Genomic DNA, 13,555 nt, shown 5'->3' on the forward strand with positions numbered 1-13,555 from the left:
GGTTGGTTGCACAAATGGGCATTCCTGTCCCGGGGCATTCCTGCAGTGGCTGGCATGCTCCCTTCAGGTGAGGACCTCGAGAGCCGGCCTGCTGTCCTTTCTAAAGGCTTCTGCTGTCGTTCAACCTGGGAAGGTGGGGAGGTCTTGAAGGAAAATGGAGCTCAGAGCGCAGAGGTCCTACCTGGGTGCAGGAGCCTTGGCTAATTGCTGGACTCAATCAGAGGAAGACTTGCAGGGCATTTGACTGGGCTGTCCATGTTGTGGCTGCAGCATGACAGGCTCACAGACGTTCCTGGAATGGACAGTTGACCATATGAAAAAGTACAGATATTGCGCCATAGGGCTCTGAAAAGGGAGGGCCCCTTAGTTTTTATTTCTCAAGAGGAAAACAAAGCTAACAACTTAAGGCAAATCGCACAGCCCCAGCTATATTAAACATTCACAATTACTTCCTGTCCTTCGTTACTCATTATTTCCTGGCCAATTTTCTTAAAAAAAAAAAATCTTGTAATTCTTTCGTGCTCTGGTGAACACTGTTCAAAGTCACTATTGTTTTGGAACGGTAGATAGCTCTTAGGTAGTTTTGCATGCATTTTACAGAAGGTATGTTTGGATAATGACATCATTACTGAACCTGAATTTGGATGCAGTTCCAGACTGGACACATTGAAGGTTTCAGTATTCCTTTGGCATCGTCCACCAAGCTCTGCACCTCACTCTGCAACCTCTCTCCCTTCCCAATTAGATTCAACCCATTAATAACACATTAATAACCCTTTGCTTGGCTCACTGTTCATCCTTCAGGCTTCCTCTTAGTTGACATTTTCTTCTGGAGCCTGTTTGGGCCCTCAAATCCAGGTTAGGTTACCCTCCTGAGTGCTTTCCATCACCCTGTGTTTTGCATCTGTCACTGCACTTACCACCAGCCTTGTAGGTGTTGATAGGCTTCTCTCTGTTCCACGTTTCGGTAGACTGCTAGTGCCATGAGGAAGACCCTGGGCATGCCAGCCTTGTGCACACACTCTGAGCATCTAATAGACATAAAAAGAAGTGGGATAGGGAGGATGGTATATGGGCATTCTCCGTATTATCTTTGCAACTTTTTTGAAATCCTAAAATTATTCCAAAATAAAAAGTTCATTTAAATAAAAAAATGTAAAAAGAAGGAAGGAAAAGAGGTGGGAGGCAAGGAAAGGAGAGGTACGGGAAGAAGGAATGGAAGGAGGGAAGAGAGAAAAAAAGGGGAAAGGACAATTGACAAAATCAGTATCTCTTGAGTGTGAATTATAAGCCAGCAACTCGCATATGTGGATCTTTCTTACTTAATACTTATCATTATAGCCCAGTGAGGTGAGTGATTATTAAACTTACTTTACAAATAAAAAAAAATGTAGCCAAAAAAGCTTAAGCAACATTGGCAAAGATGGTTAGTTAATAAATAGCAGAGTCAGGAATTAAACTTAGATATTCTTGCTCCCAAGGTCCTGCTCTTTCTATGCCATACCCCCTTCCCCTACCCTCTACCCATGTACATCTAATTATCCTCAAGTTCAAGGAGACAGGAATAGGTGCTTTGTGGGGAGAAATATGTTTCATGGTCAAATAATCTTAGAAAATTCTGGGTTACTTTAACTTGAAAGCTTTCTTAATCCAAAACTTCTCAGGGCCCTTAGTATGCTAATATCAAAGGGTGGGGTAATTATATATACCGTTCCCCAAACTTCTTTGTTTATGGAACCCTTTGAGGAATCTATTGAGTGAACACCTAATGACTGCTGGTGTTCTGGGGAAAACAGTTTGGGCACCTCTAAAGGTTATTTTTATTTTACCAGCATATTCCTGAGAGTCCTCAGGCCTTCAAGGGCAAAGAAATAAAATTTTAATAATAGAATTTCAGGCACTCTACCAGATGTTGGAGATATTTTGGACAACCATCCTTATTCAAACCATACCATATAAGTTAAAGTTTGTTTCTTGTACTCGAAAGACATCCTGGTTTCTGAACATTCTGAATAACATTTAAACAAATATCTGACTATGTAAAAAACTGGAAGAGTTAAGATTAAAAAAAAAAAAAAGCTTCTACATTGTTTACCACTAAGACTTTTGTTCTTTTCCCCTTTGGACCTAATGTTTAAAAAATGTTGTCAACCAAATTGTTTTTACTAAATAGCAATAAGTTGATTTTAATAACTTCCAACTATAGTGTATATCCATGACTGTTTATCCTGCCTTTCTCCTTCTTCTTCCTCCTGGTAATAGTACTTCCAAGTTGTCTTTAGAAAAACTGTCCCTCTCCCCTTTTCTTAACTATTTGATGTGAGTGGTTCTTTTAGTCAGGGTTCTCTAGAGAAATAGAACCAAGAGAATGAACAGATAGAAAGACAGATAGATAGGAGTTGGCTCACATGATTATGGAGGCTGGCAAGTCCAAAACTTTAGCATTGGCCAACAGGCTGGAGACCCATGACAAAGTTACAGTTCAAGTCCAAAGTCAGTCTGCTGGCATAATTCTCACTCTCTCAGCGGAAGTCAGTCTTTTTTTTTTTAAGGCCTTCAACTAATTGGATAAGGCCTATTGACGTTATAGAAAGTGAATGTTTTACTCAAAGTGTAAAGATTTAAATGTTAATCCCATCCAAAACATTGCTTTACAGAAACATCTAAGATAGTGTTTGACTAAATAGCTGAATGCCATGGACTAGCTAATTTGATACATAAAATTAACCATCACAGTGGCATTGATACCAATCCCAGGGCTTGGGTATACATGTAGGTGGAGGGAGGTAGTGGGTGGGAAACGTGACCTGGCTTAAGCCAATCAGCACATCACATTCAGTTGGAGTAGATTTTGGGACCTTTACTGGAAACACTAGGGCACAAACCCTTTCTTTTTCATTGGATTTGAAGTAGAAATATGTGAGATGTGAAACTGATGTGGTTGGTTGTGAAGGGAGCTTGTGGCCCTGCCAGAGCTGAAAACAGTCAACTCATGCTGAGAGGAAACCACACTGAGAGGAAACCATGCTGAAAGATCAAGGTTGGTAGAGCCATCCAAGTTCTGGATGCATTTGGTTCTGAAATTGAACCCTGGACCACCCACAGTTACCCAACTCTACAAATTCTTAGTTTTTGCTTAAGCCAGATTCTTACAACTGAAAAAATCTTAACTGATAAATTATCAGAACTTTGATCAGTATAATAATTCTTTTGTTACAAAAGTTAATTGTTACAAATTAGCTATTCTAGTTTCAAGCTCAAGTAAAGATAATTGCTTAAACAATTCTGTAGACTGCTGAGTATCTGGGGACATTACTTCTTCTATCAGATTTTTTTCTGTCACTAGAGGGCGTCAGAGCCCACAGCGGCCAAGTGACAAAATCTATTAATAATTGTTTCTACCAATTAATAGAAATATGTATGGGTTCTTGGGAAAGGAAGAGAGAGGACGGAGATCTTAAATTTGGATAGCTAATCTGTGGATCTAATCATATAGACATTTTCACCTCCCAAAGAACATATTGTTTCCTATAGGATTAAAGAAATGATGTATGCAAAGCACCTAGTACACACAATAAATACTAATTTTTACTTTTACATTGCTTTTCCTAAATGAAGTGACTTCACAAGACAAATTGATAATTTGGGGTCACAGTTCAGATGGAAAAAAAAGTAAGTTAAATGGCTTACAACCACTTTTCCTGTACTACTCCCTTCCTCCACTACTTCCTTCCTATACTTCTTCCTTCCTGCACTACTTCCTTCCTGTACCACTTCCTTCCTGTACCACTTCCTTCCTGCACCACTTCCTTCCTGCACTACTTCCTTTCTGTACTACTTCCATGCTCACATTCCTGAAGGCTAGGAAAAGTGTCCTAAAGCCTAACTGACCAGGGCTGGAAAGCTTGACCACCAAGATATGGAGCAAATTAGTAAGTCTCCTAATTTTTTCCCACTATGAAAACTTGTATACTAACCTACCTCTTGAGCAATGGCTGAAAAAGACAATGCATTAAAGAATGTTTAGACTGTGGCAACTAAGAAGCAGAGAGCAATTGGGTTAGTAGGGTGAAAACATCTGTTCTGTGGGCCCTGGCTTCTTAATCCAATTGAGTACCCGTCCCCTGACATTTTTGCATATGGTGGTCCCCTGAAAACACAGATATTCTATGAAACCAAACATGAGAAGCATGCCTACCCCCTGGGTGTTAAGAACTGACACAAGGAAAGATAAGGACCACTTTTCAAGAGGTGTTGATTTGGGGGCAGATAAAACTTCATCCTGAGTGGGCTTAGCTTAAGGCAATGTTTCTTCAACTTCAGTCTATTTTGCCATTTCTGTAGTCTACTTGTATATACTAAATATATATTTAACTAATAACATATTTTTAAATCAACTTATTTTGTTCCCTAAGTCATTTTGTTTTTAAAATAAAACATTACATTATAACCATAAATGGAAAATCAGCATTCCTTGCCAAAAATAGAAGGTATCCATAAAAATAAATATGCCACTATTGAAACAAAATATTTGCCTGCATGCCAATAAAAATTGTTTCCCAAACTACTAGTGGCAAGGGCATTATACTTCTGGAAAGGTTGGCTTAAGGCATGGCAGCGCCTTCTCTCTACTTTAGACTTCCTCCCTGCCCCCAAACAACCTCCAGAGAAAAGACTAGCTAGTGTGGGCCTCAGGCCCTCCCCATGGGCCTGGAAGGGAGGTGACTGGAAGGAACAAGAGACATCAGAACAGCATGAGGGAGGGGCAGTCATTGTCTCCCAAGCCCATCTAGTGCTGGGGAGTGGGATAGGGGTGGGGGACTCTTTACCAGGGCACCAGCCTTTCCCTGTTAGAAAAGGCTGAGGAGACAGCTTGAGGGAGATAATGGATGGGCAGGGAGGACTACAGGGAGTCCTGCAGAGATAGAGAGAAAATGTGGAATGGGATGTTGGAGGAGAAAGGGCAGGGGAGGAGCCCAGAGCACTTGGGTAGAAAGGAGACATAGATGGTTTTCTGCAGAAGGCAATCTTAGTCGACTAATACAATAGTGGTATTAATATCTAGTTCAACTGAGAAAGAAGAATTGGGAGAAAGAGTTTTGATTTGGATAATCTGTGCATATGAGCATATAGACATTTTCCTCTCCCTGAGAACACCCCCAAATTAGCAACTTGTCCTATGAAGGATAGAGTCCCTGGATATAAATCCTAGTTCAGTTACTTCACTAGATGTGAGAAGCTGTGCATAATATTTAACCTCTCTCAGCATCAGTTTTCTTACCTGGTAAACATTTCTTTCCAACAGTAATGATATGCCCAGATAGATTATGGGAGATAAACTTGGATTTTGTTATTTTATTTATTTTCTTATTTTGTTGTAGCAATTTGCCACTGGCCCCCTAAAGACCATCACCAATGCCTTTTATAGGTGACGATTGATATAGGCCCTGCCTGTATTACCAACTAAATGCCATTTTATTTACCTATACTGCTTTCCTCCTTACTAGGCTAGAGAGCATAAGCATTGCCTGCAGCCTAACATCTTGGCTTCTCCATGAAGAATACCATATTTTTTAAACTTTCCAGAAAATAACTAAAAAGGAATCATTGGATCAGGCTCTCCCCTCCCATGGTCTCCCATTATTGCCTCTGATCAGGTCTGAAGGTGAGAAGATGTCTCTCTCTCTTTCTCTCACTCTAGCTCTTGCTCTTGTTCTCCCTTTCACTCTGTCTCTTCCTATACCACTTGGCCATTTAGACAGGCCCAGTGGTTTCATGAATAACTAAACATAAGAAGTCAAGAGAGGCCTGGCTCAGAGAACATGGACCACGTCAGCCTTTTGAAGTTCCCTTAGTGTATTAAGGCAAAACAAAAATCAACACAATATTGAACCAGTTTGCAAACACTGGGATATCTTATGTTTTCATATAGCAAATAAATGCATTTAATACTTATAACTTAAATGCAGAATCACATTTGGTGCTAGTGTCATTTGCCACTTGACATATGATAGTAGCACTAGTGTGCTACTATCATTTAAGGCCTTTCATGGATGTGAGGTGTAATCCATTCCTACTCACTCTTAATAGATTCTGACCTATACAGGCAGAAAGGTAGTGTGGGAGAGACCACTGGGACCAAAAGATCAACACCTCCCACTTTAAACTCTTCTCTACAACAGCCCTAGGAGACTACGCCAGCCTTAGCTTGACTCCTTCCAGCACGGGCTCCTACTATTTCTCAAGGCAATTTATTACATATCAGAACGCTTTGCAGTGGTTAGAAATTCTTCCGATGTTATAACTTCCTATAGTTTGACAAGTGTTTGCTCAACATCCACTATACAAAGAACACTACTTATAAACAGAACTAGAATAGCTCCATGAAAAAGGAATTATAGTAACCCTCCCATCACCTGAGGTAGGAAGAAGGATTTTACCATCTGAAACCTCCCCACGAACTCTACACAAACCTGCATGCATCTAAAGAGTTTTTTGTCCAGGCAACAAGGATAACTAGGCAGTCTGAGTCTCTGATCACAGTAAACTGAGGGAGAAATTGAGGCCTTTATCAGCCTTTGCACTGAGGAAAGACACTAAGCAGGCATTCCTCCACCTGGCTTTGAAATCCCCTTGGAATTTCCAAGTCATTCAATGGTTTATCAAAGTTCTTTCTGAAATGTCTTCAAACTTATTTTTATTTAAATCACACAAATATGTTGAGAGGAATGGTTTAAAGGGACAGATATTTAAAAACAAACAAAAATAAGATATCAGTAATATCTAATGCTTATATAATGTCCAGAACATTTATGTGTGTGTGTGTGTGTTTTTTTTTTTTTGCATAACCTGTTAACTTATCTGAACCTTACAACTCCCTATAAAGTAGGTCCTGTTACCACCCTATTTTATAGAAAAGAAACTTGGAAAGACTTGCCCAAAGTCACACAGTTACTAGGTAACAGAAGTGAACTTCCAAAGCCTGTGCTGAATCCATTTCCTCTTCAGTTACCTCAGTGGCCTTATCATCAAGATGTAAACTCCCTAAGTAAGTACAAAGCCTTCTTGTTTTGTTGTTCTGTTGAACACATGGTTTCCGGTTGATTAAAACCATACTCTTGTCATATTATTTTCTTAAATTCCGGGTTATATTGACTAAGATCATAATATGGTGAGCTAAGCGAACTCTTTCTTGCACTGAGTAAGCCTGCTAAGTAAGAATTTTTGCTGTTTATGTTCACTCCTCTATCTAAGAATCACAGGTCACATAGCCATGCAAAGTGGATTGAAATAAAGATAATCTAATTAAGATAGTGTGGCCATAACTCCACACTCTAACTCAGTGCATTTCAAACCTCAATATGGATATAAACTGCCTGTCAATATTATTAAGATTAAGATTCTGATTCGGTAGGTCTAAGACGTGTGAGGTTATGAATTTCTCACCAGCTCCCATGTGATGTTGATGCCACCTTCTGGAAAGGACACATGAAGTAGCAAGAGTCCTTGCTCAGGGAAACCACTCATCAGTTCGGTTGTTTACCTCAAACAGATAAGGACCAATTAACCCCACTTCTGCCACTTTGGCCAGTTATATTATTATTGCAGCACTTCTTTAGTGGTAGTAGATGGGAAATGTAGGGAAATCAACAAATTCAATAATCTCATTATGAACATATTTGCATCCAGTCTCCATTTAGCTTCATATTATACTACTTAGGCTGAATTTTTACTTAGCAGAAACAAGTCTTACTTGACTACATAAATACATTTTCCTATCAAGAAAAAGAAAAAAAAAACTTAGTTCATTTTCAAAGACACTGAGCTTTTATTTCTGTGAAAAGCAAGAAAACTGGCTAGAAGCCTGCTGACTCCCTCAGCCAATCAGGATAATATGACCATAAATGTCCATGAATTCCCCCCTCAGTGAATCTCTGCCTTTTTTATTTCTGTCGTGGGACATGTATCTTACAGTTCTGTACCACATATTCTGCCGTTTATGTCTTCCTTTCCTCATTTCAAAAAAAAAACCACACATTTAAGCTCGGTGAGATCTCTCACCAAATAATCCATTGTCTTTTATGTTAAAAGCTGTTAACTTCATACACATGCAATTTTTAATTGCTTCTTAATGATAACACCTCTCCATTTAGATCACTTAATATGAGCCGGGTACCATTTAGTGGGTTTTGTACATATGATTTCATTCAATGCTCATAAAAATCTTGGGAGGTAGGTCTTCTTATTGTGTGCACAATATAGGTGAAACAACCATGGGCCCAAGCACTTGAGGATCTTGCAGTAGTCACCCAACCAGTAAGCTATAGAGCTGGGATTTGAACCAAAGCAATTGCTTCTTGCATATAACAATGTACTGCCTTCTTGAACCAACATATACCAGTTAATCAAGCACTCACTATGTGTTAGACCCTTTTATATATACTAACTTATTTAATTCTCATACCCACACCTACAGGGAAAGAATAGCTTTCCTGATTCACATAGAGGTAACTCGATCAAGTTCATGTGTCAAGTAAAGGTATCAAGATTTGCCTGACTCTAAAGCCTGGGCTGTTTGCACAGTATCATGATAATTCCTGTCTTTTTAGTGAATGGGACGGTTTGCCTCATTGCTGTTTTTCATAGAAAGCCCATCTGAAACCTTTACATACCCACGAGCACAGACTGAAACACGTAGTATCTGGGACTGGGACTAAATTACTTTGCCCAACATTTTATCTACCGTTTCCCCCATCCAGCCTCTCTCTCACTCCCTACAGTGTTCCCTTCCCAGGACATGATGCGTTTCCCACCCTGCCCACCCCACTGCCTGTGGCACTGTTAACAAAGCAGCTGTTGGATTGAATTGGGAAATGTCTCTGTTTTGACCTTGGTTCTTCCTCTGTCCTAGGATCACACCTCTTCAATTTGCCTTCCTTTCCACGGATACTAGTCTAGACCTCATCCAAAATGAAATTTACTATCAACTTTTCCTGGTGTGAATATAGTTAAAAAGTATAAATCACAATGATGGAAGATAAAGCAATGGCCAGTTCTTTCAAAAAAAAAAAAGTCATTTATCTCTTAACCCGATGGTTAATAAATGGCTAATATTTATCAAGGGTTTAACTGCATAGGAAAAGTGCTTTATGCACACAATGTCTCATTTGATCCTCACCCAATCTTAACATCTAATATTATCCTCATTTTACAGATTAAGAAACATAGGTTAGGTGAGTTTAAGTAATTTGCACACAGCTAGTATGTGGCAGAGCTCGAATTAGGACACAGGTCTGGAGGCTCCACACTGAACACCCTGTGGACTGGCCCCGCTCTCTCTTGGATGTTGCTGGGCCTGCCCTTTGCTTGTGCTGACTTCCTCGCAGTTGGCCTCCCCATGCCCTGTTCCTACTCTGTCATTCAAGCATCCCTTCTGGAAGGACCCTATTCCTCCATAGTCCAAATCCCACTTTTCATATAAGGCAAACCAAAGCCTCCTCTGACTCACTTTATCCCTTTGTGACCTTTCCAAATTTAGAACTTTCTCAGCACTTTCGAGGAGGGAGTGAAACTGATTTGGCATTTGGAGTCTGGGAAAATTATCTCTCTCTTTTTAAATTTACACATCAGATAAATCCAGATTCATTTGGAATTGAGCTATCTCATTCTTTCTTATCATTGCCTTGTAACTGTACTTGACTTTATATGGCTTGAGTCTCATTCCTAATCAGAATGCAACTTGCTCCAGAGGGGGGACATATTGGCCACTTTCTTTGAATGGAGGCTTTGAGCTTAAGTCTAAGATCCCAACAATTTTCCTTAACGAAACGAATACTTATGAGTACCTACTTTGTACCATGGACTGTGTTAGGCCTCAGGGAATAGCAGTAGGCAGGATAAGAACATTCCTTGCCTTCCTAGATTCTACAGATTACTGGGGATAACAAATTAGAGTAATTACAAGCATCAGGCCTGGCCTCTCTTTGCCTGTGAAATGCATCTCTCTTTTGGCTCACCAGACACCACAGTTCTGGCTCTCATTTATCTCTGGCTGTTGCTTCCCTGTCACCTCCACTGTGGTTATGTTCAGCGTCCTGATGCTTCCTAATGTGCTCTCCTCAGTCCTCAGGTCCCCTAGCTTCAAAGAAGGACTGAAGTGTCAACCATCACCTCCTCCCAGATGCTCTTCAAATCTATACCTCATGCCGTGACTTCTTAGTTTTACATTTAAATGCATTATGTTTAATTCCTGCTCATGTTCCACTCACCAACTTGAATTCTTATCGTGCCTAAAACTGAACTATTTCATTTGTATCCAGACCAGAAGGGTGAGAAAAGTAGAAGTGGTGAACAAAACTTAAAAATTAATAAATGAAATAAAATTTCAAGTGGAAAGAAGTCCACTTTATCTTTCGGCTCAGTAGGCTATCTTCTGAAACTACAGACTTTGCATATTAGCTTTGCCTTTTTCTGCATCTGTCAAGCTCCATAAATAGCTTGGAAGCTCTTTGAAAGTAAGAACTATATTTTCTATTATTCCATTTTGCCAGGATCTACCCCAAAGCCTTTGTAGGTGCTTTACACATGTGTGAGGAGGTGTGTGGTGAGGACACAGGCACTAGAAATGACCTTTGCTGTTGCTTTCTGGATCCTCCTGGCATTTGATTAGAGAGTCAGGACTAAACAAATGGCTAGCAAATTATACAGTCAAGCACATGTAACCTTTTCTGATCAAATTGAGTTTGGATTTTGTCCTGATTTTTGATAGGAGTATCAAAACCATGGCATTTATGCTGTTCTCGCCCCATCTCACAGGCTATGTAGACTTGTTAAAAAAAAAAAAGTCACCATTAACAATTAAAAGAGAGGGAGAGTAAGAGAGAACAGCCCTAGTTTGAGACTCTCACATTCTCTTTCCCCATACTTCATTAGGGTTATTGCTGCCTACGCTTATTACTGTTTAAAATCATCCCAAATGAGTAGCCTGCATTTTAAGGGTTCCTGACAATTATTTGGCCAGACTCTCATCTCTCCTGAATGCTGGCATCTTCTCCTTGTGAACATCTCTCTTTGAAGTCAGCAAGAATCTGGTCTGTGGCAAGTCACAAGTCTTCCCTTCCCAGGAGCCAAGGCTGGCAAGGCACCCTGCTGCAGAGCCGGGAAACTTGCTGACCCCGTTTTTTTTTTCTGCTTTTTTATCTCAGTAGTCACTTTCTTCCCTCCCTTATCTCTCCTCCCCAGACCCTTACACTCACACACAACATCATAACCCATTAAAATCAGCTTAGTAGAAGCTAAAGAATCTATAATTTTAATTGTACTTAATTTTTATCCATTTTTTTTCAGTGTTTCAGGCAGTGGACAGGGTTCCTAAACATAAAAAGGTTTTCTGAGCTTTTAGTTTTCTGATTCATAAAACAAATGTTAACAGAATAAACTTTATATGCTTATTAGGAGGATTAAAGGAGGTAATTCATAGAAAAGATGCTATGCAGTGCCAGAAACATAGTAAATTCTTGATGAATATTAGTTCCTATTAATAATAATAATAATATAATAATAATAGAGATCAAATTCAAGGACAGAAAGAATAAGGAAGGTTGCTTCTAATAGCTTCAGGTATCATAGAAGGCTTTTTGGAGAAATTACCATTAGACGTGGAACAATTTAGCATGAATTTGTAGAAGAGAGGATTCATTTTAATAAACTCCCCCTCTCAGGGTGACCCAGACACCTAGACATCTTCAGTTCCCTGAAGTAGGGTGAGCTGGAGCCCTGGTGCAAATGAACTGAGCCTGGCTCATGACTAGACCCATCTCTCAGCATGAGCCTGACTGGTTGTCACTTCTTTCCATTGAGATTGGCTTTCAATAGAACACAATCTTTTCTCTCTCTTACCACTTTCTGACAGGTCAGAGCAGGGGCGATGACAGCCTGAGCAGAGTACAACAAATGTATTCACAGTTATGTTTTCTCAACTTCACCCACTGATGTGAAAAGGACAGTCAAGAGCTTATTTTAAATTTTTTAACAATTCAGTCCACACAAGCATTAATTCATTAGATGTCAAAAGAGCAGAAAATAAGCTTCTCCTTTGGGTTATGTAGGCATACATTTTGCTGCTAATCTAAAGGAATCTGGGGAATGTGGGCAAAAATTACCTTCATCACATATAAGGATCTCAAGCACAGTGCAACTTCTCTACAAACATCAGCGTTGGTGTGAGCCTCTAAGAAGCTCTAATAATATTTAATGAAAGAATTATTTTATTCAATTTTCAAGCTTCAACTCTACCCAACACCTGGACCTTTACATTTGGTTTTATTTAGTAAGAATATTTTCAAGAAATTCTGTTCAACACTTTATTTCTATCATAGCTTCTTAATTATGAATACAATTTTGTTAATTTAAAATTATAATGTCTTAATAGTTGGTGTGTATTTTAAAATAACACAATATCACTGAATTGCTGCTCATTATGTTCAGGGTACATTAGAGATATGTTAGTCATTTTCAATTTAGTGGAGAGGAAGTGGGTTTTTGCTATAGAACTACAAAATTTTAGGGTCAAAACACTTGAATTAGTTCAGTACAATGGAAGGACTATTCAAATCTAATTAATGTACTAATTTTCTCCATTTTGCGTGATCCTCGTAATGAACCAATATATTTTCCTTGGACTATCAATCCTTTTGTTAGAGTTTCCCCTTGTTTACTCAGGCATTTGTGATAATATCGATATATTAATTATATGTTATCTATTATACCAACCTTGTCCAATCCATGGCCCATGGGCCACATGCAGCCCAGGATGGCTTTGAATGCAGCCCAACACGAATTCGTAAACTTTCTTAATACATTATGAGATTTTTGGCAATTTTTTTTTTTTTTTAGCTCATCAGCTGTAGTTAGTGTTAGTGTATTTTATGTATGGCCCAAGACAATTCTTAGTCTTCCAATGTGGCCCAGGGAAGCTAAAAGATTGGACACCCCTGTATTACACATTATATTATTACTATAATTAATTGATAATAGTAATGTATGGTTGGGTCCTAATCAGGATGGGACATAAGATTCAGTGGCTGGGTCATTTGACCTTGCCTCAAACTTGAAAGAGACATCAGATTTTGGTGACGATTAATTTGTCAGCCAAATGAAGAGGAACGAAATTTGGCTTCTATTAATCTCACTGCATAGTATTATGGTATAACACAATGGGAGTAGTACTGTATACTAATAGTGCACTAAAAACTCCCCGAATCTAAGCATAGAGGACAGATTCAATGGAGGTGAGCCTCAAAAGCTCGAGTCACCAAGTCACCTCCTGCTCTTCAAGTATCTCCTAGTTTGTGGCCTTTAATTCTAGAATATTTATTAAGAGGCCAGTATGTGCCAGGCACTGTTTTATGACCTGGAGATGCAGCATTGACCAACATTGAAAAAAAAAACCCTACTCTCATGGAACTTATGATCCAGTGCTAAAAGTAGTCAGGTCCCCATTTTCCTAAGCCCAGAGCCCACACATTTATTTGCTAATAGTTTGCTTTGCTCTCCA

The 13,555-nt window shown here is 39.3% G+C and overlaps 1 protein-coding gene across 1 annotated transcript in view; it reads left to right on the plus strand.

The window, feature by feature from the left end:
- ACTA2 (actin alpha 2, smooth muscle) overlaps positions 1–13,555 on the plus strand; it is a 54,629-nt gene that overhangs the window by 898 nt on the left and 40,176 nt on the right. The gene's annotated exons all lie outside the window — the stretch shown is intronic.

The sequence above is a fragment of the Nomascus leucogenys genome, chromosome 3 (assembly GCF_006542625.1).
Source record: "Nomascus leucogenys isolate Asia chromosome 3, Asia_NLE_v1, whole genome shotgun sequence".
NCBI classification, from domain to species: domain Eukaryota; kingdom Metazoa; phylum Chordata; class Mammalia; order Primates; family Hylobatidae; genus Nomascus; species Nomascus leucogenys.